This window comes from Mus musculus, chromosome 14 (assembly GCF_000001635.26).
Source record: "Mus musculus strain C57BL/6J chromosome 14, GRCm38.p6 C57BL/6J".
NCBI lineage: Eukaryota > Metazoa > Chordata > Mammalia > Rodentia > Muridae > Mus > Mus musculus.
In genome coordinates this window covers 45,543,428-45,567,444 of record NC_000080.6, presented here as the reverse complement: position 1 = coordinate 45,567,444, position 24,017 = coordinate 45,543,428, and the positions used below count along the sequence as shown (strand labels likewise).

The following is a 24,017-nucleotide window of genomic DNA, read 5'->3' as shown; positions in this document are numbered from 1 at the left end:
TCTAGGCTACATAGTGTCTCAAAAAAATTTTTTAAAGGGTAGGCAAATGGTTCAAAGGGTAAAAGAGTTGACCATGCCACCCCGGTGACATGTGTTTGAATTCTAGAACTTGTGTAAAAGCAGGAGAGAGCTGACAAACAAACATTGTTCTAGTCTTCTCATGCATGTCACGGCATGCATGTTCATATATGTACACATGTCCAAACACATGCCCACACAAAATAATAAATAAATAAACATTTTAAAGTCACTGTGGTGCAGCCAGTGTTGAGGCATGTCCTGGTCTAGCTACTGGAATTCAGAAGTACGAAAGGACTTCTTCAGGCACTCAGGCAGGTCTGCTGGTACCTCCCTGGGGGGCAATTTACAAACATAAGATCTGAGAGCCAGGCAAAACAGACCTGATTTTGCTGGCTAGATTTTTGTCAACTTGACACAAGCTAGGGTCCTCTGGGAAGAGGGACCCACCACTGAGAAAATGCCGCTATCATATTAGCTTGTAGGGCATTTTGTTGATTAGTGATTGACACAGGAGAGCCCAGCCCACTGGGTACTGTCTCTGAGCAGTTGGTCCTGAGAGATGTAAGAAAAGTGGCTGACAGAAGTTAAGAGCATGCTTGTTCTTGGGACAATTCTGGTTGCCTTTCCAGCACCCACAAGAAGGCTCATAACCCTCTGGAACTCCCGGCCCAGAGAGATCTAATGCCCTCTTCTGGCCCCTGAGGGAACTGCACGTCTGTGGTACAAATATATACATGCAAAACGCCCATACATACAAAATTTAAAAAGAAAGGGAGGGACGGAGGGAAGGAGGGACGGAGGGACGGAGGGACAGAGGGACGGAGGGACGGAGGGACGGAGGGACGGAGGGACGGAGGGACGGAGGGACGGAGGGACGGAGGGACGGAGGGACGGAGGGACGGAAGGACGGAGGGACGGAGGGACGGAGGGAAGAAGAGGAAGGTAGTTGAACATGATCCTAGCGGACACTCTGTGGTTCTGCCTCAGCTCCTACCTCCAGGTTCCTGCGTGAGTTCCCGCCCAGACTTTCCTCCATGATGAACCATAGGACAAATAGAGCCGTTCTTCCCCGATTGTTTTTGGTCATTGTTTATATCACAGTAACAGAAACCTAACTAAGACACCAAACATGAAAAGGAGCGGGGCACACATAGCACCCATGACTTGCCTATTTAAAGAGCTATTTGACGTTTGACAGTCGAGAGATGTGAGGTACGAGTTAAAGAGAAGATATGTAAGAGGCTTGCGGTGAGCTCGACGGCAGCAGAGCACATGCTAAGCCTGCTCCAGGGCCTGGGTTTCCTCCCCAGCACCAACGTGGTGGGGGAGGTAAACACCACATCTATTAACTATAAAGAAGGCCCACATTTCTGCCTCCTAGACTAGCTTTCGCTGGGAAATGGTCTCCAGATGAGGGTGGGGCTCTGGGTCTGTGAATGGGTCTTCGCTGGGTGGGGATAGCCTCCCCAGCTCAACTCTCAGGCTCCTGTTACCAGCTGACCAGTTGAGGGAGCGAGAAGGCCCGTCTGGCTGTGGGTTCTTCCCGCACAAACTCTTTGCAGCTTTCCTAACAGCTCTCCCTCATCCCTGCAATGTTTTGGCAGCTTTAGGCCCTCTGCTTCTCCTCCCTTTCCATTTGCTTAGTGCTTCCAGCCACAGGGGAGACCCAAAACCCAGCGGAACATCCCGGAATGCAGAGCATTTGCAATAAGTCGCAGCTGCAGAGGTGCCAGCGAGGGCTGTTCTAGACTTACGGGGAAGGGGCGGGGTTGTCCACACGCAGCTGCAGAACCTTCACAGGCTGAACCCAAAACGGAGCGTAGCAATGGGGACAATGAAGCAGCTGTCTGGGGAACCATGGCTCTGAACTTCCCACCAGCTCTCCGCGGGGCCGTCAGCCCACTAGCCTGCCATTCTCTGGCTCTTAAAGATCTACACAGGAAACACAAACTTCTGGATTACAGAGGATTGCAAATTGCAAATTGGCTTTTGGAAAATGATCCCTGGACGGCTTCTACCCAGCAGTCGTCAGGGCTGAGCCCAGAGCTCTGCAGTGTGCTATTTTAAGCTGCACTTTTAAGATGCAGAAGGCAGTTCTCTGCTTTTCTAATGACAGAGGGGCATTCACTGGCTGTGTCTGTCTAAAAGCACGCCCCTCCTTTGAAGTTCTAGAGAGAGGGAGTTTGGGTGGCAAAACATTACCCATTTTTACTAACAATTGTGAACAGAGGATTCATTCATAGCACTCACCCAAAATAGTCAAAACACCATAAAATAAGAAATGAGTACCCACCTCGTGTCTACCTACGCCAGGCATCTACTTCCCTGATTAGAAGCAAACATGGGGCCTCCCAGTTTCTTTCTTGTCTGTTTTTACAGAAATGTTATTTGAGTACACAAATATGCCTACAGTGTGTAAGGTTTTTGTGCAAATATCAAAACTGTTACACGTGTTGACTTCTGAAAACACACACACACACACACACACACACACACACAAATACACCAAAAAACAAAAATAAACCAGCTTTGAAAACTCCCATCAGTCCAAATAGAATTGCCTTGTCTGTTCATCGTAGCCAGCAAATTGAACAGTTTAATGAGCTTATGTGCCTGCTTGTTTGCGTGTGTCGATTACTTTCAGTCTTTCCCTATTGTAAACTGTGTTTCAGCCTGTGTGGCTGGGGAGCAGGTCTCCTCCTTTCCCACCGTGGCTGTGAACTCAGGGACTAGAACATAGGTCATCAGCCTTGATCCTGTGAGCTTCTCTCAAGTGAGGCATCTTGCCAGACCTGTGCCACTGTCTTTGAACATAAATTATGTACAGGTATAATCTTGGGGGGGTGGAGGTTGCTATGCAAACGTTAACTTTGTTTGCTTTTGTTGTTATTTGTAGCAATATCTTGCAATACTCCCCCAAGAGGCCTGACATTTGCTATGTGGTACAGGCTGATCTCAAAAGTGTGACAACCGGCCGGGCAGTGGTGACCAATGTTTTGTTGTTGTTGTTGTTGCTGTTGTGAGTTTTTTGAGACAGGGTTTCTCTGTATAGCCCTGGCTGTCCTGGAACTCACTTTGTAGACCAGACTGGCCTCAAACTCAGAAATCCGACTGCCTCTGCCTCCCAAGTGCTGGGATCAAAGGCATGTGCTACCACTGCCCAGCTTTTTTAACTTTTTAAAACTAGTTTTTTGTGAATTTCACATAATGCACCCCAGTTCCGCTCATTTCCCCGTCCCTTTATATCCAACCCCCGCCCCCAAGGAAAACAAAACAACAAAACGAACAAACCCATCTCACCTTGGAAGCTGCAGTGTATCATGGTTTGTCACACAGTCACCCCTTTGTCCACACAGCTCTACTTACAAATGCTCATTACAGTGAGTTGTTCTGTTGGTGAGCTGAGTATATTGTTCTGGTTTGAGGCATCTGGCTTCTGCCACACCGTTAATTCTAGCTCCTCCTCCTCAGGACTGCTCATGGATATGCCACTGTTGTCCTGTGTTACAGACATCCTGCAGCTTTGGTTTGGCAGGCCCAGTCCTTTCACATGCTCCAGCAGTTGGGGTAGATATTGGGGTGAGCTAACTCAAAGTCCTGGATCTGGGCCTGGGTGGTAGCTGAGTTGGTCAGACCTCCAGCTTCTCTCACTCTTCCCCCAGTAAGGGGCGGGGCCTGCTCTCCTGCTCTCCAGCCCTTGGGGCCAGTTCACCAGAGCCCCACCACCACCAGGGCCAGTTCTACTGTGCAGCCCAGGCAAGGTGCCAAGCCATCTCTCTGGAGTGCTGAAGGCATTGAGAGGCAGATAGCTCTGCTCAGCCCTGAGACATCTACATGGCCTGAGGCAGCAGCCCAGACCAGGGACTTCCACATGGCCTTTGGTGGTAACATGAGTCACATCAATATAGACCCTTGCTGCTTCAGGGCTGTGGACCCAGGCATGGCCCAGAGAACAACAGCACAGGCTAGGACTTCACCTCAACCTCAGTTGCCTGCCTCTGACCTGCCTGCCTCTGCCTCCCGAGTGCTGGGATTAAAGGCGTGTACCACCACGCCTGACCGGTTGTTTTTAATCTTATTTCTTCACTTATTTACTGGGGAGGGAGGTGTCACGGCATGCATATAGAGGTCAGAGGTCAGAGGAAGACTTATGGAGATCCACTGTCTCCTTCCATGACGTGAGTGCCAAGGTGAGGTCAGGTCATCAGCCTTAGTGACAAGTGCCTCCATCCACCAAGCCATCTTGCCCACCCTGTGTGACTTCAGCCTGTGCCCTTCCTTTCTAAACCACAGTTAAGGAGAAAACAGTGGGTAGCGTTCCTAGTGCTCTGCCGACATCGATGTGACTTCCAGGGTAGCAGACAATATCTTCTAACCAACAAGCACATAATGAAAACGAGACGGGGATTTGTTGATAAGTTTGATCAACACCTATGAGATTTTCATGTTTTGTTAGGCTGCTACTAATGGAAATTTGCGTATAAAGCCAATTCTTCTTTCTCCGTATGTTTAATTTTTGTTAAAGAACTTTGGACTGTGGGGCTGCTTTCTCCTCTTCTTTAATGAGTGAGCACCTGAAGACAGGTGTTTACATGGTGGCATAGACTCTTCATCCCAGCACACAGGAGGCAGAGACTGGCAGGTCACTGTGAATTCAAGGCCAGCCTGATACAAAGAAAGTTCTAGACCAGTCAGGTAATAATGAGACTCTATCTCAGCAATAACAAAATAAGACAGTCTGAGGGTGTCCCTCATGACCAGCATGCACAAGTGCTTGGTGTGATTCCCAGGGCTAAGAAAAAGGCACACTATTATAATTCATGGTACAGATACATTCTTTAAAAAAAAAAAAAAAAAGTAAATGGGGCAGACAATGGTCCCAGAACTCAGGATCTGGGGATTGCAATGATTTCAATGTGAAATGTCTCTCAGACATTGCGTTTAAACAGTTGGTCCCCAGCTGTGGCACTGCAAAACCTTTTAGACATGGAGCCTACTTGACCGATGATGGGGCTAGAGGGGACTAAATTTCTGGGCTCCAACTCTAGCCAATCACCCTAACTGCCCCTGCAATGTCACCAGCTGCCTCACCCTCCCACCGTCACCACAATCTACGTGTTGGACCGCCTTCCCTACCATTATGGACTGTATCCCTCAAACTCTAATCTGAAACAAGCTCTTCTTTCCTGTATGTTTGTCTTCAGCGAATTTTGCCACAGCAATGGCAAAAGCCGCTAACACAGGGTTTGTTTGGTTTTTTTTTTTTTTTCCTATACGCAATATCTGAAGCAGGCTTATGTGTGAATGCCAGTTTGAAGATAATGACTATCATACCTGCCAGGAAATTATTTGGGAGACTCAAGCTAAAGCTACATACATAATTGTCCATTCTTTCTTTCATTCAAATCCTTGTCTGCCCGTGTTAAAGGTTCTGGAAAAAGTCCATAGTGCAGGAAAGCTGCTATTATGGTGGAGTCAGAATTGCGTGGGAGTGTGCTCGTGTGAGTCACTCTGCTGGCAAGAACAGCCCACAGGGCCCACAGGAAAGGAACTGTGTGTGCATCTGGAGCTGATGAGGAGGGAGCAGAGACACAGGAGAGGAAAAGCCATAGCGGTGATTGATTCTGACAGTGGATCCTGACGGTTCATTTCGGATCTCTCTCTGTCTGGGTCTCCTGGACTCTACTCAGTCTAGTCTCTCCACCTACCTTGTTACTTTCTTCCAACTACTGTCTGCATCCATTTCAGTTGGGCTCAGCCACTTTCAAGGACCTGACTGGGCTTATCCCACATCTTTACAGTCATGATGAAGGCCATCTAAAGAGAAGGTTGCAACCGGAAGCAGAGATTTCATTATAAGGAAAGAGAGAAAGAGAAGCTCTATAAGTTTGAAAATAGAATTACAAACTTGCCAACCCACCCCATGACCAGCACAGCTAAGTCTCCATGACTGAAGAATATTCTAAATATCTGCATGGAGTACCAGGGGTCTCCAGGCATTGGAGCTCAAGCGCAGTGCAAACAAAGCATTTCTCATTTGTATTATGGAAGCCTGGGTCACTGTCACCTCCTGTGTCACCTTCCATCCTTGTTGGTTGCTTTTTGCAGGTATGGAGACTAGAGATGACCCCCATTGTAATCTGGAAGACCACCAAAACAGAGCCCCCATCAGCCCAGATGCCCAAGTGACTCCATGAAGGAGCACCCCCACCCCCACCCCCACCACACCCCATGCTCTGTGGGCTTTCCTACGACTGCTGAATGAGTCAGAAATAAAGCATATGGTGTTATTCACTGTGAGGTCGATTGGTTACAGAGGCCAATGCTTCTAACTCATTGGTTCCTAGTGAACTCTTTCTCTTGAGCGCCTTTCGGGAGGATACACAAGAAAGGATTCATCAAGGGAACTTAACCACAGCATTTGTGCAGGATGCCTTTCCTTTTCCCTTCCAGGATCTCTCTCTGGTCTCTGCACTCCAAAGACTGACTGACCGGCCAGCAGGGGCCTCTCAGCTCTAGGACTGCCTGGGGTATGGTGGTTTTCTGTCCTGACTTGCTCGCCATCTTCTCCTCTGAACTTGCCTTATATGGCTTCTTCTACTCTGGACTCAGATCTCCATCCCCTGCCATTGCCTGAGGCACGTGGAGTGTGGCACCAGCCAGACCCAGGTTACTACAGCATCCCTAGCTAGGATGCTAGATCACGCCTTTGTACTGTCTTTTTCAAGTGAACACCCCGGGAATCCTTTGAAAGCACGACCTGTTTCTCGGGACACAACACTGTTTTATCTTCATGCTCACGAGCACCAACAGCAAATGCTGTTATCTCCAAACCCCAGTGAGTAGCTGTACATTTAGAACCGTCAATAGCATTCACAAGCTGTGAGGTCAAGGCCAATTAATGCATATTTCTCTAATGGTACCTGGAAGTTCTCAGTAGCTCCAACTTCATCTCTCTCCACTACCCAAACCTAATACCAGACCCTTTAGGCTTTCATGAGCTCAGCTCCACATCTCTTCATCTACATCACATGACAGAGGGACTCTGTGGTCCTCTATCTGGAGTCGCCTTCCATGTTCCTTTTCACCTAACTCTTGGCAGCCTTTCAAAACTTAGCCTATTCTTTGCCATCTATACTCGACTAACATCCCCACCCACCCACCCATAGGCTACACACTTCCCATTCCAAAGCTGCTGTCAATCTGTGTACGCACAAGGGATGCTGTACCTACTCTGCTAGCCTACTGTTCTCCTGCTCTTGACTTCTGGACATCCGAGATTGCCTTTTATTTACTTATTTAGAGACAGAGTCTCACTGCAAAGTCAAACTGCCCAGGCTAGTTTGTGGGATTCTTCTGCCTACAGGTTGTAGAACACTGTCTTCCAGGTCTATAACATTACCATTGGTGTCTTTAAAACAAGCAACTGTGATGTAGGAAAAGAGGGCTGCTTCTTCTCTTCCAGGACACTTAATTCCCTCTCCCCACAGAATAATTGACACTCTACCCTTAACGTGCACAACCCAACACAAACTCCCCATTAGTAGGTCCTGGGTAACCAAAGTTTGGATTTTTCACATAAAATATTTTTTAAAATTATTATGCCTTGCTTTTATTAATAATAAAGTTCTTATAACTACATTTCTATAACTAATAGATATTTCACCAAAAAATGTTCAACTCTTCCTTAGAAATGTTGATATGAAATTTGCTATGAGAAATTTGATGAGAAATTTGATGTGAGAAATTTGATATGAAATTTGATGTGAAACCATGCCAGGAAGATTGGTAAGGTAGAGCAGGTTGAGACCCGGAGACTCAGAAGGCACACACCTGAAACTCCCTGTTCCCAGCCAAATTCCTAGCAACATGTGCCATACTCCCCGCAAAAGGAAACCTGTGGTTCCCGTAGGCCCAGAACAGAGTTCTCCATGCTGATGAGACACCTAGAAGACTGGAGAACATAGCCAATAAGCTTTCCTTCCCAGACACTCTCCTCCCTGCAAAAGGTATTTAATCTCAGGTCCACCCTGAGAAGTGGGTACAGTTAGATATGCATCCATTGTCTGCCATGAACACTCAATAAACAGTTTAGAACTGTCTCTTTCATCAAAGTCCACTGTAGCCTCCCCCAGCCTTGAGTAGACTGGCTCTGACCTTGCTGCCACTGAGTATGAGACCACCTGGGGTGAAGCCTTCTGACCTAGATGGCTCTATTGTTCTGTCACCTGCCCCTGTTCTTCTCCAAGACACTGCTACCAGCTGAAAGGGCCTTGAGATTTTCAGGGGACAGCCAGCAATCCAGTAATTTACACCTACTTGCCAAAACAGTTCTTTTAGATAGATCGCCTACAGGCTGGTGAAGGGCATCAAAAATAGATCTGCAGGGGATGGGCCTCCCCACTTTATAAGCACAGACTCTGAGTAAACTTTGGGCCTTGAACAGAAATGTCTTGGTCTCTTATTTCTCTCGCTGATCTCTCCCATACAGCTCTGGCCTCCCACTCAGGAACCCAGTTAGTGTGGCCACAGGCGGCTACAATCCACAGTGGGGAGCCATGGAGAAGGCATTCGCCTACAAAGCCTCAGCTTAATTCTCTCATAGAAGGCCTCTCTATGATCCCAGCCTGCCTCCACCAAGCTAAGGACAATCACTGCTGAGACAAGCCAGAGCTCTGCTTCAGCTGCCCCTGCCCAGTCTAGATGCTGTCCCCAGTCCAGGCCCCACCCCCACCCCACCCCCACACTCCATTCTTGGCTCTTCAACTCCCAGCTGTGCCTGGATGTCCAAGAGTCAGAGGACCCCACGACCCCAGCCTCGTCACAGGTCTGGGGACCCCTGAACCAGCTCCAGCTTTGTCCTACATCTCAGACTGTGCTTTCCCACCCCCAGAGTAGGACACCCACCCCGGCGGCAAAGCATTGAATATATGGCTCCAAATATAATCTGCTTTAAAAACTGTGGAATCCATGTCTCCATAGTGTAGCATTCAGTGTTGGCTGAAATTATGGTTCCATCCAGCTCCACGTCTTATTCACAGCAAGACTTGGATGATTCTCCCAGTTCTCTGTGCCCCAGTTACCATCTGTAATGGGGAGAAACAATACATATCTCACAGGATGATGTGAGGATGGTGTAGAAAACACTTAGAGCCGCCCCTCCCCGGCCCCGGGAGCCCCGGGAGCGGCCGCGGAGCCGCCACCCAGACATTGTTGCACAGAAGGCGGGATCCGCACGAAATAAATCATAATGAGTTATGCAGAAAAGCCGGATGAAATAACCAAAGATGAATGGATGGGAAAGCTCAATAACTTGCATGTTCAGCGAGCAGACATGAACCAACTCATGAACTACCTAGTCACAGAGGGCTTTAAGGAAGCAACAGAGAAATTTCGGATGGAGTCTGGGATGAAACCAAGTGTGGACCTAGAAACATTTGATGAGCGAATCAAGATTCGGGAGATGATTCTGAAGGGTCAGATCCAGGCGGCCATCGCCTTGATCAACAGCCTCCACCCAGAGCTCCTAGACACAAACCGGTATCTTTACTTCCACCTTCAGCAACAACACTTGATTGAGCTTATCTGTCAGCGTGAGACAGAAGCAGCATTGGCGTTTGCCCAGACGCAACTGGCAGAGCAGGGTGAGGAAAGCCGAGAATGCCTCACAGAGATGGAGCGCACACTGGCCTTGCTGGCCTTCGATAGCCCTGAGGAGTCGACTTTTGGAGACCTCCTCCACATGATGCAGAGGCAAAAGGTATGGAGTGACGTTAACCAGTTTCCTTCATAGGAAAAAATGGATAAATGGATACATTTATAAATCTTAATTCAAAGATAACTTTTGTGTGAGTATTGAGTTTGGATCTTTTGGTGTGGGCGGTGTGGCTCTTGGGAGGGGATGTGTGTGTGAGAGGTGAGGCTGTGGTGTTTTTTTTTTTTAATATATTTTTGGTGCTGTATGTGATGAGAGACTCATTCATAGTGGATCAATGAATAATTTCTTGTAGGTAACTTTATTTGAAAATAAAGATTTCCTTTTACTTCCAGAATAAAAAAAAAAAGAAGAAGAAGAAAAAAAAAGAGAAAACACTTAGAATCGTGTTTGACCTGCTAAAACCTGCACTAGAATGTAATCTTGTTGATTTAGTGTACTTTCAACAATATTTATTTGCATATCCATGATGCTCATCATTGAAGATCAGAATTATCAATTTAGTCTGTCAGGCTAGTCAGACCTTCCAGATTAGTCATTGTCTTAGTCAGTGACCTATTGCTATGAAGATCATCACGACAAAGGCAACTCTTATAAAAGAAAGCATTTAATTGTGGGCTGGCTTACAGTTTCAGAGGTTTAGTCCATTATCATCAAGGCAGGGAGCATGGCAGCAGGGAGCATGCCCACACGCTTGCCTCCATATGTGGTGCTGGAGAAGTAGCTGAGAGTTCTACATCCTGATCCATAGGCAGAGACAGAGAAACTGGGCCTGGCTTGGGCTTTTGAAACCTCAAGACTCACCCTCGGTGAAACACCTCCCCCAATAGAGGCCACACCCACTCCAACAAGACCACAGTTCCTAATCCTTCCAATCCTGTCAAATAGTGCCACTCTCTAGTGGTTAAACGTTAATATAGGAGCCTATGGGGCCCATTCTTATTCAAACCACCACAGTCATTTAAAATACCTTATAATTTTAGTAAATTTTAAATGTAAGCTGAAGAGCTTACAGTTGTTCTCTGGTGACCAAGCTGTCAGACATGAGTTGTATATGGACTCTCGAAGCTCCTATCCTATTTGCCCAAGTCTGAATCCCACAGGCCTCTGCTTTGATGGCCCCTCTTTGCTACACATGCTTTTCCAACACTTCAGCTTCCAAACCTAGGGCTCAAGGAACATAGAGGAAGAGGGGTCAGAAAGACTGTAAGAGTCAGAGCGCCAAGAAGTCTGCTGTAAGGCTGCCTCTCTAGAATGAGATGCATTAACCAGAGAGGGAAACAATGAGAAAATCAATCAATACACATGATAGGAAGGCAGGGGGAAATCTCACAGGACCCCACTCCCACACAAAGAACTACAGGCAATTGATGACAGCTGAGAGAGACAGGAAAAGTTAGCCTCCCCCACAAAGGAGCCTCCTGACTGATTATCCAGGTGGTCAGCCCTGAAATCATATATACATGAACAACAAAAATGGACCTGGTAGGGTGTGTGTGTGTGTGTAAAACAATAATATTCAAAGGAAAGAAGCAATCAGCTTGAGAGAAGGTAGGGACATATAGAAGTTGACAGGAAGGGAGGACACAGAGGGGGGCTGGAGGGAGGAAAGAAAAGATGGAGGTATGATGTAATTATATTTTATTTTAAATTGGTAACTAGTAATTACATTTTTATTTAAAAACTTTTAGATTCACTCAAGTAACCGTGCATGCTATAAAGAATAGTTAAGAGAAACGTAGCTGTCAGCCTGTGAGGCTCACAGGAAATGGCCAAGGGCAGTGTCTACAGAAGTTGGTACTGGCGCTGAGATGAGCCGGATGGAGTTGGTCATTCAAAGAGCTCAGAGGAAGAACTGTCCGGGCCGACTGACTGTGATCAACAGTTTGCTTAACCCATGTAACTCTTCCCATGTAAGGTCAAGGAGAACCCTGCCTACTGACGGCTGTACCTGACAGGGGCTTACAGTGAGTATGTCTAACTAAAGAAGGGTGAGGGAGGGGATTATGAGTGCAAAGGTGTCTTGAGAGCCTGATTTGAACCTGGCCTTGAGATACAATTAACCTTTTTAAATTTGGATTTTTAAATAGGCAGTGCATTCTCTTAGGTTGAAGCCAGCATGTTTTAAAATGTATGTGACAGGGCTGGTGAGATGGCTCAGCAGTTAAGAGCACTGACTGCTCTTCCAAAGGTCTCAAGTTCAAATCCCAGCAACCACATGGTGGCTCACAACCATCCATAACTAGATCTGACGCCCTCTTCTGGTATGTCTGAAGACAACTACAGTGTACTTACATATAATAAATAAATAAATAAATAAATAAATAAATAAATAAATAAATAAATGTACATGACAACACCTGCAGCAAATCTGTCTCCAGTTTCCCAGCTCCTACACTCCACAGGGAACCGCTGTTTTCTGTTCCTTAAATACACTTATTTCCAGAATGAGTTCATGGGAGTGCAAACAAATTGCCAATATGCACTCTCCCATTTCCCCTTTATTATCAAAGCATGGAATATTTTCCCAAATTTTGCTTTCTTTTATTAATATGTTAAAACCTCTTGCCTCACCTATTCACTTTCTTTCTTGTTTTTCTCATTCTTTTGTTCACCTGTTGCAGTGATTTGTATATATGCTCAGCCCAGGGAGTGCCACTATTTGAAGGTGTGGCCTTGTTGGAGTGGGTGTGGCCTTATGAGTGTAGGCTTTAAGACCATTGCCCTAGCTGCCTGGAAGTCAGTACTCTGCTAGCAGCCTTCAAATGAAGATGTAGAAGTTTCAGCTTCCTGCACCATGCCTGCCTGGATGCTGCCATGTTCCTGCCTTGATGATAATGGGCTGAACCTCTGACCCTGTAAGCCAGCTCCAATTAAATGTGTCCTTTATAAGAGCTTGCTTGCTCTTCACAGCAATGGAAACCCTGACTAAGACACCTGGCCACATATAATTCGTTTAACCTCAAGATTTGATACTTCATTTCAAAAAAATTTTTCTTCTCTAAGCCAACCAATAAATGATATTTACTAAAGGATAAACTCATGTTGGATCATAAGTCAATGGCCTAAAAAATTATCCAACTTTATGAGTTCATTCCTGGGCATGGATCCATAAGAATACTGGCTGATATAGCAAAATATGAGTTCATTTCAACCGAGCAGGCAGCGTAAGTGTAAACGCTGCAAGGTTCGCCAAGGTCATTTGGACAAGGCATTCTGGAGTTCCCCCCAGAAGACGTTCAATCATTCTGGTCCTTCTGAGCATCGAGAATAATTTTACTTTTACCTAAATGCTAATGCAGCACAGTTTGCAAAAGGCTTGTGTGCTCAGCAAGCCTCCATGTCACTAGGGTACCAAGGTTGTTCCAGGAGGGATGCATTGAAGCTGGAACTGGAGAAGCCGTCGGCAACCATCTCAGCCCTTGGGAGGTGGAAATAGGAGACTACAGAGTTCAAGGTCACATTGGGCCACACAGGAACTTCAAGGCCAGCCTGGCCTGCATGAGACCATGTTTCAAAACACCCCCTTCCCCAAACAAAGCAAAACTAAGGTCCTCCTGGCCAAGAAAACAGTGTGTGGGATCCTCTGAGTTTATCTTGCACATGTCTGCTGTTGGTGCTCCATCTGGCCCAAGGGGAAATTCCACCCAGCTGTCCCCTCCCAGTAGGCTTGATTGGCAGGGTGCCTACCTAGTGAGGAGAACTCTCAGGCATGGCATGTGCTATATTTGCCAAAGGACAGAGCATCCGACCAGCTGGAAGGGGCCAGTTTACATTCTGGAACTTACTAGAAGCTTTATAAGAACACACTCAAATACAGACGGACAGGTCTTCATGAAGTTCTGCAGCCTGGACAGGGACCAGACTCAAACAGATCCCGTAAGACACAGAAGCTCTGCGATCAGAAAGACTAGACTTCATGCTCTCAGAGGTGGGCCCAAGTGAGCATGCTTAGTGTAGAAGGTCGGAGGGGAGAAGAGACAAGGGAAAGAAAGAAAGAGGGAGGAGAAGGGAAGAAAAAGAGGAGGGAGGAAGCAGAGGAGGGGGAGGGAAGCAGAAGAGAAAGGAACAGTTTTGATCCTCAGTCTTTCTAACCCTTTCTGAGTTTCTAGTAATGGCATATATCATGTGTGTTTTATGGACTTCCAGAAGGTTCTCCAACTCACTCAATGTGGCTTTGCTGTTTACCAGCCACTAGTTTGGGAACTCCAAAGTAGATGAACATTTAGGACGGTTATTTGGTCAAATTTTTGAATGACATGGCCGTTCTCATGTGTGGTTCATCCTGTCTCAAGTGACCCATGAGTCTCTTCCAAGAGTACCCCAGTACCACTTCTGGGGGGGCAGAGCCATGAACAAAAACAAAAGATGTGAGTTCTGCCCATTTCCCTGTGGAAGGATGGAGTGTGGGCGAGCCACCTCCAGTGACCAATGGTTGAACATGAGTTAGTTTAATGAGCTATTGCTGGTCCTTGTCTGGCTTGTAGCCCTAGTGAATTCCTGTTCTGGAGAAAGGTTTATCTAACATATCTGAGACACATTAAGGCATCAGCAGGTAGCTCTCTCTGTGTGTTTCCCTCCCTCCCCCTCCTCCTTCTCTTTCCCCCTTCTTTCGTGTGTGTGTGTGTGTGTGTGTGTGTGTGTGTGTGTGTAATGCATAAGTGCACATGCAAATACAAAGAGCTAGCCAGCACTGAGCCTCCCACAGTCAGTCTCCCAACCAGAAAACCGTCACCGTCAGGCCTTTATCACACCTCTGACCTCCACTTGGTTTCAGCCTCTATGCAGATGTGTCCATTCCTTAGAATGTTTTCAGGTACCATTTTACTGTCTGACATGCTCGCTCTCTCTCTCTCTCTCTCTCTCTCTCTCTCTGTGTGTGTGTGTGTGTGTGTGTGTGTGTGTGTGTGTGTGTGTGTGTGTGAGAACTCCATGGGAAATACTTAGTCTACGCAGTAAGTATTTTAGTTGTCTAGGGTTGTATTGTTAGTATCTGGAACCAGCCCCAGAAAGGTGCTCCCTAGTGAGGGTGCTCTTCCAATGAGCATGCTCTCAAGCAAAAGTGCTCCCATTAGAGGGCGCTGTGCTTGAACCCGGGAAGTACTTATTGTGTGGTTAGCAATGATTTCTCTTAGAATTTAGTCCTGCCAATATATCTGCCCGCAATATGTTCCTCTTGTTTAAAACTGTGGTTCAAGACAAAAATGGAAGTTTGGGGTAAGTATTTTTTTTAGGAAATGTTTTATTTCTTGTTCCCTTTCCTTTGTGAGGACTTCTGCATCTGTTTAGAGAATAGAAAAGTCAGACACCGGACGTTAAATTTGAAGCCCTGCCCCGTGCTTGCTGAGTCATTGCACTGAACTTTAGGGCATTCCTGAGAGCCTAAAAATGGGAACAGTCACCCTCTCACCCTTCATGCAGACAGATGTGAAGTCGTCTTTATCTCGGTTCTCTTCCTCAGAGGCAGCCTGGAAGCAACAGCCTCCTTACCTGGTGTCTTCCTGAAGCAAATCAGGAATCAAGTGCTTCGGTGGTCCTCCGGTCCGTGGGAAGAAAGCGCTTCCTGTGAGCGCACTGACCACAAAGCCGGCAGGTGCATGGGGGCTCTCAGTGCGAACCTTGTGTTCTCAGTGGCGGTTAAGTGTGTGTCCAGCAAACAAGAGGATGGGGGAGGAGCCATGTGTGTGCGGGCTCTTTGACTGATTGCACGTTTGTGTCCTGATTGGGAAGGCAGCCTCAGTGGACCTTTTCAAGGCACAGCATCTCCTCCTGGATATAGAATAGCGATGGCGATTGTCGCTGAGCACCTACCTGCCTAAGAACTGTGAACAAAATTAAACTAACTTTCTTGACCTCTGCAGCAGACTGTACACCTTATTTTTTATAATTCCCGCTTTAATAGCTGAAAGTAAATACAGCGAGAGTGTAGATGGATGATCCTTTTATTCCCTGAAATTCCTGCACTCAGGAGGTAGAGGCAGGAGGAGCAGAAATTCTACGCTAGCCTGGGCTACGTAACAGACTACCTTAAGCCATAAAGTAGTAAAAACCGGACAGGAAATGTTGTTCGGTTAGTAGATTGAGTGCCTACCACACACGGATTCCCCGGGTCCATCCCCAGCACCAGGTATGGTGTGGTGCACACCAGCAATCCTAGCACTGAGGAGATGAAGACAAGATCAGAAATTCATGGTAAATCCTCAGCTGCACAGCAAATCTGAGGCCAGCTTGGGGTGCATGAGACCTTGTCTGAACAACAATGGAATGCAGCTAAACAGACACAGCAGAGCTAGACCGATTCTTATTCCTATTCCTGGCACGTATCGCCCAGGCATACTAAGAGCGGGTGGGTGTCTGCCATGTTGCCCGCCGTCCTCTCTATAAGCTTCATTCAGGCCTATCCCCAGCGGGCTCCCCCTACTGGTCAAGTTAGGGACTAATGGTACCAATAAGGGCGGTAGTTAGAACTAACGGGGAACGCAAAACTTCTAAACGCAGAACATAATGCATTCACATGCCATTTTCCTTCACCATTGCTGTTCAGTTAGGTTGGTGTAGCTCACTGTTTGTTGCCTATTATTTACCAAGAGACACTCTGCCTGCAAGCCTCAGCTCGCTCTCTGTGCCATTTAGTTTCATTCGCTTGATCCAAGCGAATCAGCTGTGAAGCAGGAACCTCAACTGAGAAAATGCTTATATCAGGTTAGCCTGCAGGCATGTCTTAGGGCTTCTTTTGGGGGGCCTGGGGGGAGTTGAGCCAGGATTTCTCTGTGTAGCCCTTGCTGTCCTAGACTCGCTGGCTTCGAACTCACAGATATCTGCCTGCCTCTGCCTCTTGAGTGCTAGAATTAAAGGAATGTGCCGCCGGCGCCGCCACCACTGCAGCCGCCGTGGCCACCTCCTCCCCCTCCCCCTCCCTCTTCCTCCTCCTCCTTCCTCTTCCTCCTCCTCTTCCTCCTCCACCTTAATGATCTAAGTGAGAAGCCCCCCACCCCTTTGGGCAGTGCCACACCAGAACAGGCTGTCTTCGACTGTGGAAGAAAGCAAGCTGAGAAAGCCATGGAGAGCAATTCCCAGGGTTCCTGCCAGCAGCCTTCTTCAGGGGTCAGCCGTCCCCTGCTTCCGCTGCTGCTTTGAGGTTCCTGCCTGATGGACTAACCTGTTAACTAAAATTAACCTTTCTCCTCGAGTTGCTTTTGGCTAATGTTTTATCACAGCGAGAAAAAAGCTCACTGGGACACTTTCCAACAGTGTGGGAGGTTGCACTAAATAAACACCAGGACCTTTACCGAAATTTGGCATCGGTGAGCACTGAACACAGGCAATGTGATGCAACTATTTTCCAGAACAGGTAATGCGGTGGCCTGAATATCTGTAAGGCCCCCATTCATGCAGGTTTAGCATCCCCAATCTAAAAATATAAAACTAAAAATGCTCTGAAGCTTGAAATTTCATCTCAAAACCACGTATTCTTGGTCTTATCCTGGGTGTGGGAGGTGTGCAGAGATCGACAGCTTGTAAGCAAATATCTCAAAATCTAAAGAAAGAGAAGAGGGGAAGGCAGAGGCGGAGAAGGACACAAAGGGAGAAGAGGGGAGGAGAAAGGGGGAGGAGAAGGGATGTAAGAAAAGGAAGGGAGGCGGAGAAACAAACGTTTTTGGTCCCAGACACTTCAGATGAGGTTTTGAACTGTGTCGAAATTTAATCCACAGTATGATAATGTCAAAAGGGCCTTTAGAAAGGAACTAAATCATAAGAAGTCCATCTTGGGGCTGGATAGATGGCTCAGCAGTTAAGAGCACTGACTATTCTTCCAGAGGTCCTGAGTTCAATTCCCAGCAACCACAGGTGGCTCACAACCATCTGTAATGAGATTTGATGCCCTCTTCTGGTGTGTCTGAAGACAGCAACAGTGTACAATAGATAGATAGATAGATAGATAGATAGATAGATAGATAGATAGATAGATAGATCTTAAAAAAAAAAAAGTCCATCTTACCGGATGAGGTTTAGTGCCTTGTGAATGAAGTCCCAAAGGGCTTCCTTCACATGTCTTACCCAGTCGCTGCCCCACATGCAAAGAATGGGACCGGATCAGATATCAGTTCTGCTGGCACACTGACCTTAGACTCCCAGCTTCCCAAACTATGGGCATAGACTCCTGCAAGTACTAAATTACTCAGTCTGAGGAGCTTTGGTGCCACACCTGGAATGTGCTAACACAGAAAGTAAGCAGAACTTACAGCAACCCCTGGGAACTGGATTTTTATAAAGACTAAAAAGCAAGAGGGATGGCGCCCAGCTGTTTATGGCACCTTCAGGCCCACACACTCTGGAAACCTCACTCGTTGGGCCAGACATGTTCCTGTTTCCTCGGATCCTCTGATCTGATCTTTACTTTTTGAAGAGCCCCGTGGCTCTTTTCCATGTAGCTATTCTTTCTGCCTGAGTGATTCCAAAATATCTTTGTCTTTCATTTATGTATGTAATGTTCGCATTATCAAGTTACTATGTCTATATCATGTAATTGTATGTATGTCTGTATATATGTATGTGTGTATGTGTGTATATATATGCATGTCTGTATGAGTGTATTTGTGTATATGTGTGTGTGTGTGTGTGTGTGTGTGTGTATGACTCACAAGTGGAGTTGCAGCCCTGCTATGTCCTCAAACTTCAGACCTACAAAGACAATGCCTCTTTTTGTCCTGAAATGTGAGGGTCATTTACACATATTTGAGAGAAGACTAAGAACAGTGCAGGCAAGCTGCTAAAAGGAGGAAAGTGAATATGAAGAAGAAAGAGACAAGACCCATGCCCATCAGTTAAGGGTCCAAGAGAGCCAGCAGACTGGCAATGAAGGTGGGCAAGCAGTTGCATAGGGCAGAAGGGGAAGTGAGGAAGTCCCAGGCTTATACCTCAGGGTATGCATGCTTAGGATTTGGGCCAGTATCTAAAGAAGGGCTAAAAAGGCAGAAAGAAAATGTTTCACCTTTTGAGCTAGAACTCAGAAAATCAGGCTGGCTTAGCATTCAGGCTTTGTGAGCCATTGTCTCAAAGCCATCTTAACCCAGGGGAAACTGGGTGTTTCTAAGTCACCACCCCAGACTCAGCATAACAAAACAAACTTGAAGTCATTTCTTTCTCAAGACCTAATATAGGTCCTGATACCACTATGTTAAGAAGACCTAATGCAGGTCTTTCCACTTGCCCAGCAATCCTAGCTGAAAGCTCTGGTGGCTTTGTTTCATTTCCACATTTTTTTAAGATTTATTTTATTTTTATTTATGTGTATGCGTGTGTATCTGTGAGTGTATGCCATATGTGTGCCATTGCCCTTGGAGGCCAGAAGAGGGCGTCAGATCTCCTGGAGCTGGAATTACAGACAGTTGTCAGCCACCAGATGGCATGCTTGCCTTGTATGGGTCCTCTAATCTGCCACTGATTTCTGTCACTTCAGCCACACAGGGATCATAGATTCTCTGCCCTTGACACCATCTTGTCTCCTTTGCACAGGCATCCATCTGGGTTTCCTAATGTCCATTGCCACAGGTCACCTGTGGGCGCTGGCAATGAGTGCCCTGTTCCCTCAGCAACCTCTTGGGACTCTTGAATGAAAACAATCTCTCTGCACCTACCCCTCCCTCTTACCATCCTGAAGTTCAGGCTTCTTTGATTCTTTCACATTTGCCTGTCCAGACTTGTTGTATAACTTTCCCTTTTTCATTTTCTCTATTATTATTATCATCATCATCATCGTCATCATCATCACTGTTAGTGGGGAGGCTGGGAGGCAAATACCATTACCTGTTAAACCATCTTTCTGGTTCATAACCATCTTTTTTTTTAAAGTAAGAAATAAGTTTATGAAGATAATAAGAGACTAGAGGAAATTATAGGCTTGCAGAAAAGCAAGGAAAACCATTGGTTGGGAATATTAATTTCTTTTCGCAGACTAAGGAAATAGGCTGCCCCTTGGGCTGCTGTTGTTTACTAATTCCATATTTGGAAAATTTTACCTTTCACAGAGAGGAAGCACTTCATCTCCAAGAGAACAAAATAAATTTAAACATTTGGATTGATTACTGGAAACACTCCCTATCTGGGAGAGAAATATTGAATTATGAAATGGCCTCCTCTGCAAACTCGTGAGAGTCACCATCCAAAATATTAAAAATTAAATCAGATAAAACATTAGCTGGGCCTAATGTAGGAAATGATCCTGTTCTGGTTTGGGGGAGACAGACTGGAGACCTATCGGGGCTTTTCTATTATTTATTGTAAAGATTTTTGCCAAGAAGCAAAACCCACACAGCAGGAACTCCAAAGTTGTCATTCAGAGCTCCTGAAAAGCCAAGTTCCCAGGTCCTCTGTAACTCCCAGGGCACTGGAGACCTCTTCTGACTCCAGTAGGCACCAGGAATATACATGGTTCACATACATAGGTAAAGGCAGAGCACTCACACATAAAATAAAATAAATAAATCTGAAGGAGGAGGGTTAAATAGAGAGAGGACCAGAAGGAAAAGCACTGTCACACAGTGAAAACTCTCGGATGCTCTGTGGAGGAAACTGATTAGAGAAACCAGACAATGTTTGAAGGAGGGCAGGAGCTGAGAACAAGAGGTAGCTGGTGGATACAGGTCACTCAGGGCCCCCGGGTGCCATGCTAAGATTCTCATCTTTCTCCCAATAGACTTTGAGTTTGTTGTTCCCCTGTTTGTTGGGCTACAGTGTTGAGAGCATTAGAAAGCACAAGAGCAAGTGTGGGGACTCCATCAAGCTGCCTCAGCTAATGTGATGGGTGGTAGAGAGGAAGACGGAGGGATGGAGTTGGTAAAGGTGTAGGATTAAAAAAAGAAAATGAACAGTCTTTAGTAGTGGAGTAAAAGAGGCAAGAGGTATAGATTGTATCAAAAACAACTGTGTGTACAGCCTGGCCTCTGACACAGGACTGAATGGTGTATGTGTTGAGTCTGACGCTCATGTGGCTCCAGTAAGGGACTGAGTGTGTGGTCCGGTTAATCATGCCTGCTGGTTGACTTTGGGGGATGGTTAACATGGAGCTGGGGTTTGGCACCATGGGATGACATCCCTAGAAGAGTCCTTTGAGTGACAAGAGAAGGAAATCTTCAGATAGTGACTTGAGGACTCCAAGCAAACCTGCCATAATGAGGAAAAAAGGTCTGAGAAGAACCGAGGGAGGCCAGGGCACACAGTGATGCTGGAGCCAACAGACTGCTGTGAGGGAAAAACGCCTTTCCGTACCAAAGGTTGCCAAAAGATCCAAGAAAATGAGAGTTGAAAATTCCCTTTGCGTCCTCTGGGAAAAGCCACCATGAGGTTGGCGCTGACGCTGGCAATAAATTTCCACTGTGTGTATGCGAGCACGCAGGGAGAGCAATGAGACTGAAAGAGCAATGAGGCTGGGTCAGCACCACCAGGGTTGACTACTCAGGGGCAGTGGGGAAGGGTGCAGCACAGGATTCATCAACATTACATCATTTAAATTGTTGGCTGTTTACATAGGGTTCGTGTTGTGTCTGAACTCTGAATGATCAGACCATGCCGCCCCCGTGTGCTGGGTTGTCAGCAGGACTGTCCGAAATAATGGCAACTGAGTCTGAACAGATGCAGGGAGAACATTCTATGTGTCCGTTACCTGCCTGAAAGTTGCACACCTTTACCATGGAGACAAGAGCGCACTAAGATCCATATGTGTAACGCAGTCCTTACCTTCTTTTAGCTGACTATTTCTGTGACTCTTACTCATTTGAAGACTGTTGAAAAAAAAAAAAGCAACACTATTAGAAGAAAATTTGCTTAAAGATTTATCAATCAGGGCTTTCAAGAGTAGCAGAACTTATAGAATGAATGTCCTTTTCTAGACATATAGAAAGGGGATCTATTAGAAACACTTATAGGCTGTGGTCCAAGTAATCAAACAGTGGATGGATAGGAATGAAAAGCCCAAGAATCCAGAAATTCCTCAGTCCAAAACTCTGGATGTCTCAACTCGTCTTCAGCACACACTGGAATTTCAAAAAAAAAGTAGGGTCTAATGCCAGTGAAGGAATGGACCTGTTAGCAAGGCAAGAGAAAGCAAGCAAAGGGCAGAAGCTCCCTTCTTCTGTGTCCGTATAGGTTTCTAGCTGAAGGTGTGGCCCAGGTTGAAGGTACATCTTCCTGATTCAAGATCTGGATCAAAGATCTGTGTCTTCCTACCTGGAAAGTGAGGACTAAAAGTGGATTCACCCACCTAAAGCCAAGGGGGAAAAATCTCTCACAGGTATGTCCTCCATTTCTGGATTGTAGTTCATGCTAGATGCAATCAAGTTGACAACCATCACAGAAATTTAATCTTTTTTTCTAGAACTCCTTCAAAAAATTTTAATGTCATACTTTAATAACATCATCATCATCAGTTGCAGACGCTTGAGCCCAGCCTGGTCTACCAATGGGAAACGTCCCAGTCCCAGAGTTGCTTCTACGGGGTTAACTCACGGGGAATTTTCATGCCAGCTTATGTCAATGAGTGATTACTGCTATGAGTATCCTATTTCCAGAAAGCTGGTCAATTTCAAGGTTGATTGCATGGCCCCAGTTCCAGCAACTGCACTCTGGTTTGGTCAGGTCAAACAAGGGCTTGCCATAAACATTGCTTCACCACCTCAAACTTGTTCCCGTATTTCCTCCGATGGGAAGTAAGTACCTATGTCCAGCCTCTGTAATGCCACTTTACAACTTGCTTTCCTGGTAAGGTACTTTCTGTGACCCCCCCCCCCCTCCTCGTGCCTGGGATAAAAGTCTTCCTTCCTTCCTTTTTTTTTTTTTAAGATTTATTTATTTATTATATGTAAGTACACTGTAGCTGTCTTCAGACACTCCAGAAGAGGGAGTCAGATCTTGTTACAGATGGTTGTGAGCCACCATGTGGTTGCTGGGATTTGAACTTCAGACCTTCGGAAGAGCAGTCGGGTGCTCTTACCCACTGAGCCATCTCACCAGCCCCCTTCCTTTTTTTTAAAATACCAATTATAGTGGCTTTTAGGCAATTCGTGATTACTCTATTAACTATGTCTGTGGGGTAGGGAAGAAGTTGATTCAATAGTGCCAAAATGGTGGTAAGGAGATAGAGATATGAGGGCATAGACAGAGCCATAAATGTCTCTGGGAAGTTTGACTGGGAAGGAGAGGATGGCTGCAAGGAATGGGAAAGGGCGGGGCATTCTGAGCCATCCTCCCCTCTTCCCCCTCTTCCCCCCCCACCCCGCTTCCCCCTCTTCCCCCCCCCCCCCGCTTCCCCCTCTTCCCCCTCCCCTCCCCCTCCCCCCTCTCCCCTACCCCAGACCTGGCCCAAGAGGGAGGGAGGAGCTGAGCATAGTACATGCTGTGAGGGAAGGATCACCATGTCCAGAAGAGACTCGGGAGTCCCTGAAAAAGAGTCCAGAGTTCACAAATAGAGACCAGGAGGGCACGGGATGCAGCTCCAGGTGGACCAGCTTCTAATGGAGATCTGGGTGCCTCTGCACTGCAATCCTCTTAGGGGCTTGAAAGAGAGTTGGTAGAGCAAGGCAAGCGGGCTACTTCCTGAAGGCTTCGGCTTCAGTGAAGCACAGAAGTCATTCGAGGAGAAGCATTTAGGCTGTGTGGACAGGGGGCCAAGGTTGACTACTGAAGGGCAGTGAGGGGAGGGGTTACAGACCCATACCTATGAGGACATTAAGGCAGTACACAGCTTGTTTACAGCACAACATCAGAAGCAGCACATTATTGAATATTCATGTGGCTGGAGAAATGCATCAATATTTATCTGTGATGTTTATGTTCTTGGATCTAATGGCCCTCTAAGAGAGTTTAAGTTTCTTGGAAGCATAGACCCAAGGCAAGGTACACAGCCGGGGGGTTCTTTTACTTACCCTCTTTCGATCTTTTATTCATGCAGTAAATATTTATGGAGTATTAGCCATGTGCTGGGCACTGTACTCAGTTGGAGTGTGGCTATGAAGAGCCGTGCCTGTGGGATAGAGGGAGATGCCTTTCTTCTAGGAGCTCAGATTCTGGGTTCAGAGGTGAGCAAACAAACAAAGGCATGGTGACTGCATGGTCGTCTAGGACAACAGAAGCAGGTGGGGAAACACAAGGTGAACAGACAGGAAGGACCTGCGGCTCCTACTGAGTGTGCTGCCGTAGAGCCTTCCAGAGCTGACTCACACATAGCCAGAGAGGATCCAGGAAAGCCTGCAGGCAAAGGGATGGTGTGTGGTAAGACAGAAAGGCA

General features: G+C 46.5%; 3 long non-coding RNA genes and 1 pseudogene across 3 annotated transcripts in view; 2 read left to right on the top strand and 2 right to left on the bottom strand.

The window, feature by feature from the left end:
- Positions 1-4,417, bottom strand: part of LOC115488342 — a 30,261-nt gene extending 25,844 nt beyond the window's left edge. The window contains exon 1 of the long non-coding RNA XR_003951189.1: positions 3,322-4,417. This is a non-coding gene — a long non-coding RNA (uncharacterized LOC115488342). The remainder of the gene's footprint in view (positions 1-3,321) is intronic.
- A 150-nt stretch (positions 4,418-4,567) lies between these two features.
- 4930527F14Rik (RIKEN cDNA 4930527F14 gene) lies at positions 4,568-23,735 on the bottom strand. Its single transcript, NR_045809.1, has 7 exons — positions 23,656-23,735; positions 23,088-23,170; positions 21,473-21,516; positions 8,929-9,107; positions 7,855-7,975; positions 5,730-5,838; positions 4,568-4,686 (listed from the first exon to the last, which is right to left on the bottom strand). It is a non-coding gene; the product is annotated as an RIKEN cDNA 4930527F14 gene (long non-coding RNA).
- Positions 9,174-10,002, top strand: Gm5206 (predicted pseudogene 5206; annotated as a pseudogene).
- On the top strand, positions 13,252-21,286 carry LOC115488341. Its single transcript, XR_003951188.1, has 3 exons — positions 13,252-13,667; positions 15,198-15,301; positions 21,266-21,286. It is a non-coding gene; the product is annotated as an uncharacterized LOC115488341 (long non-coding RNA).
- Positions 23,736-24,017: the final 282 nt, after the last annotated feature.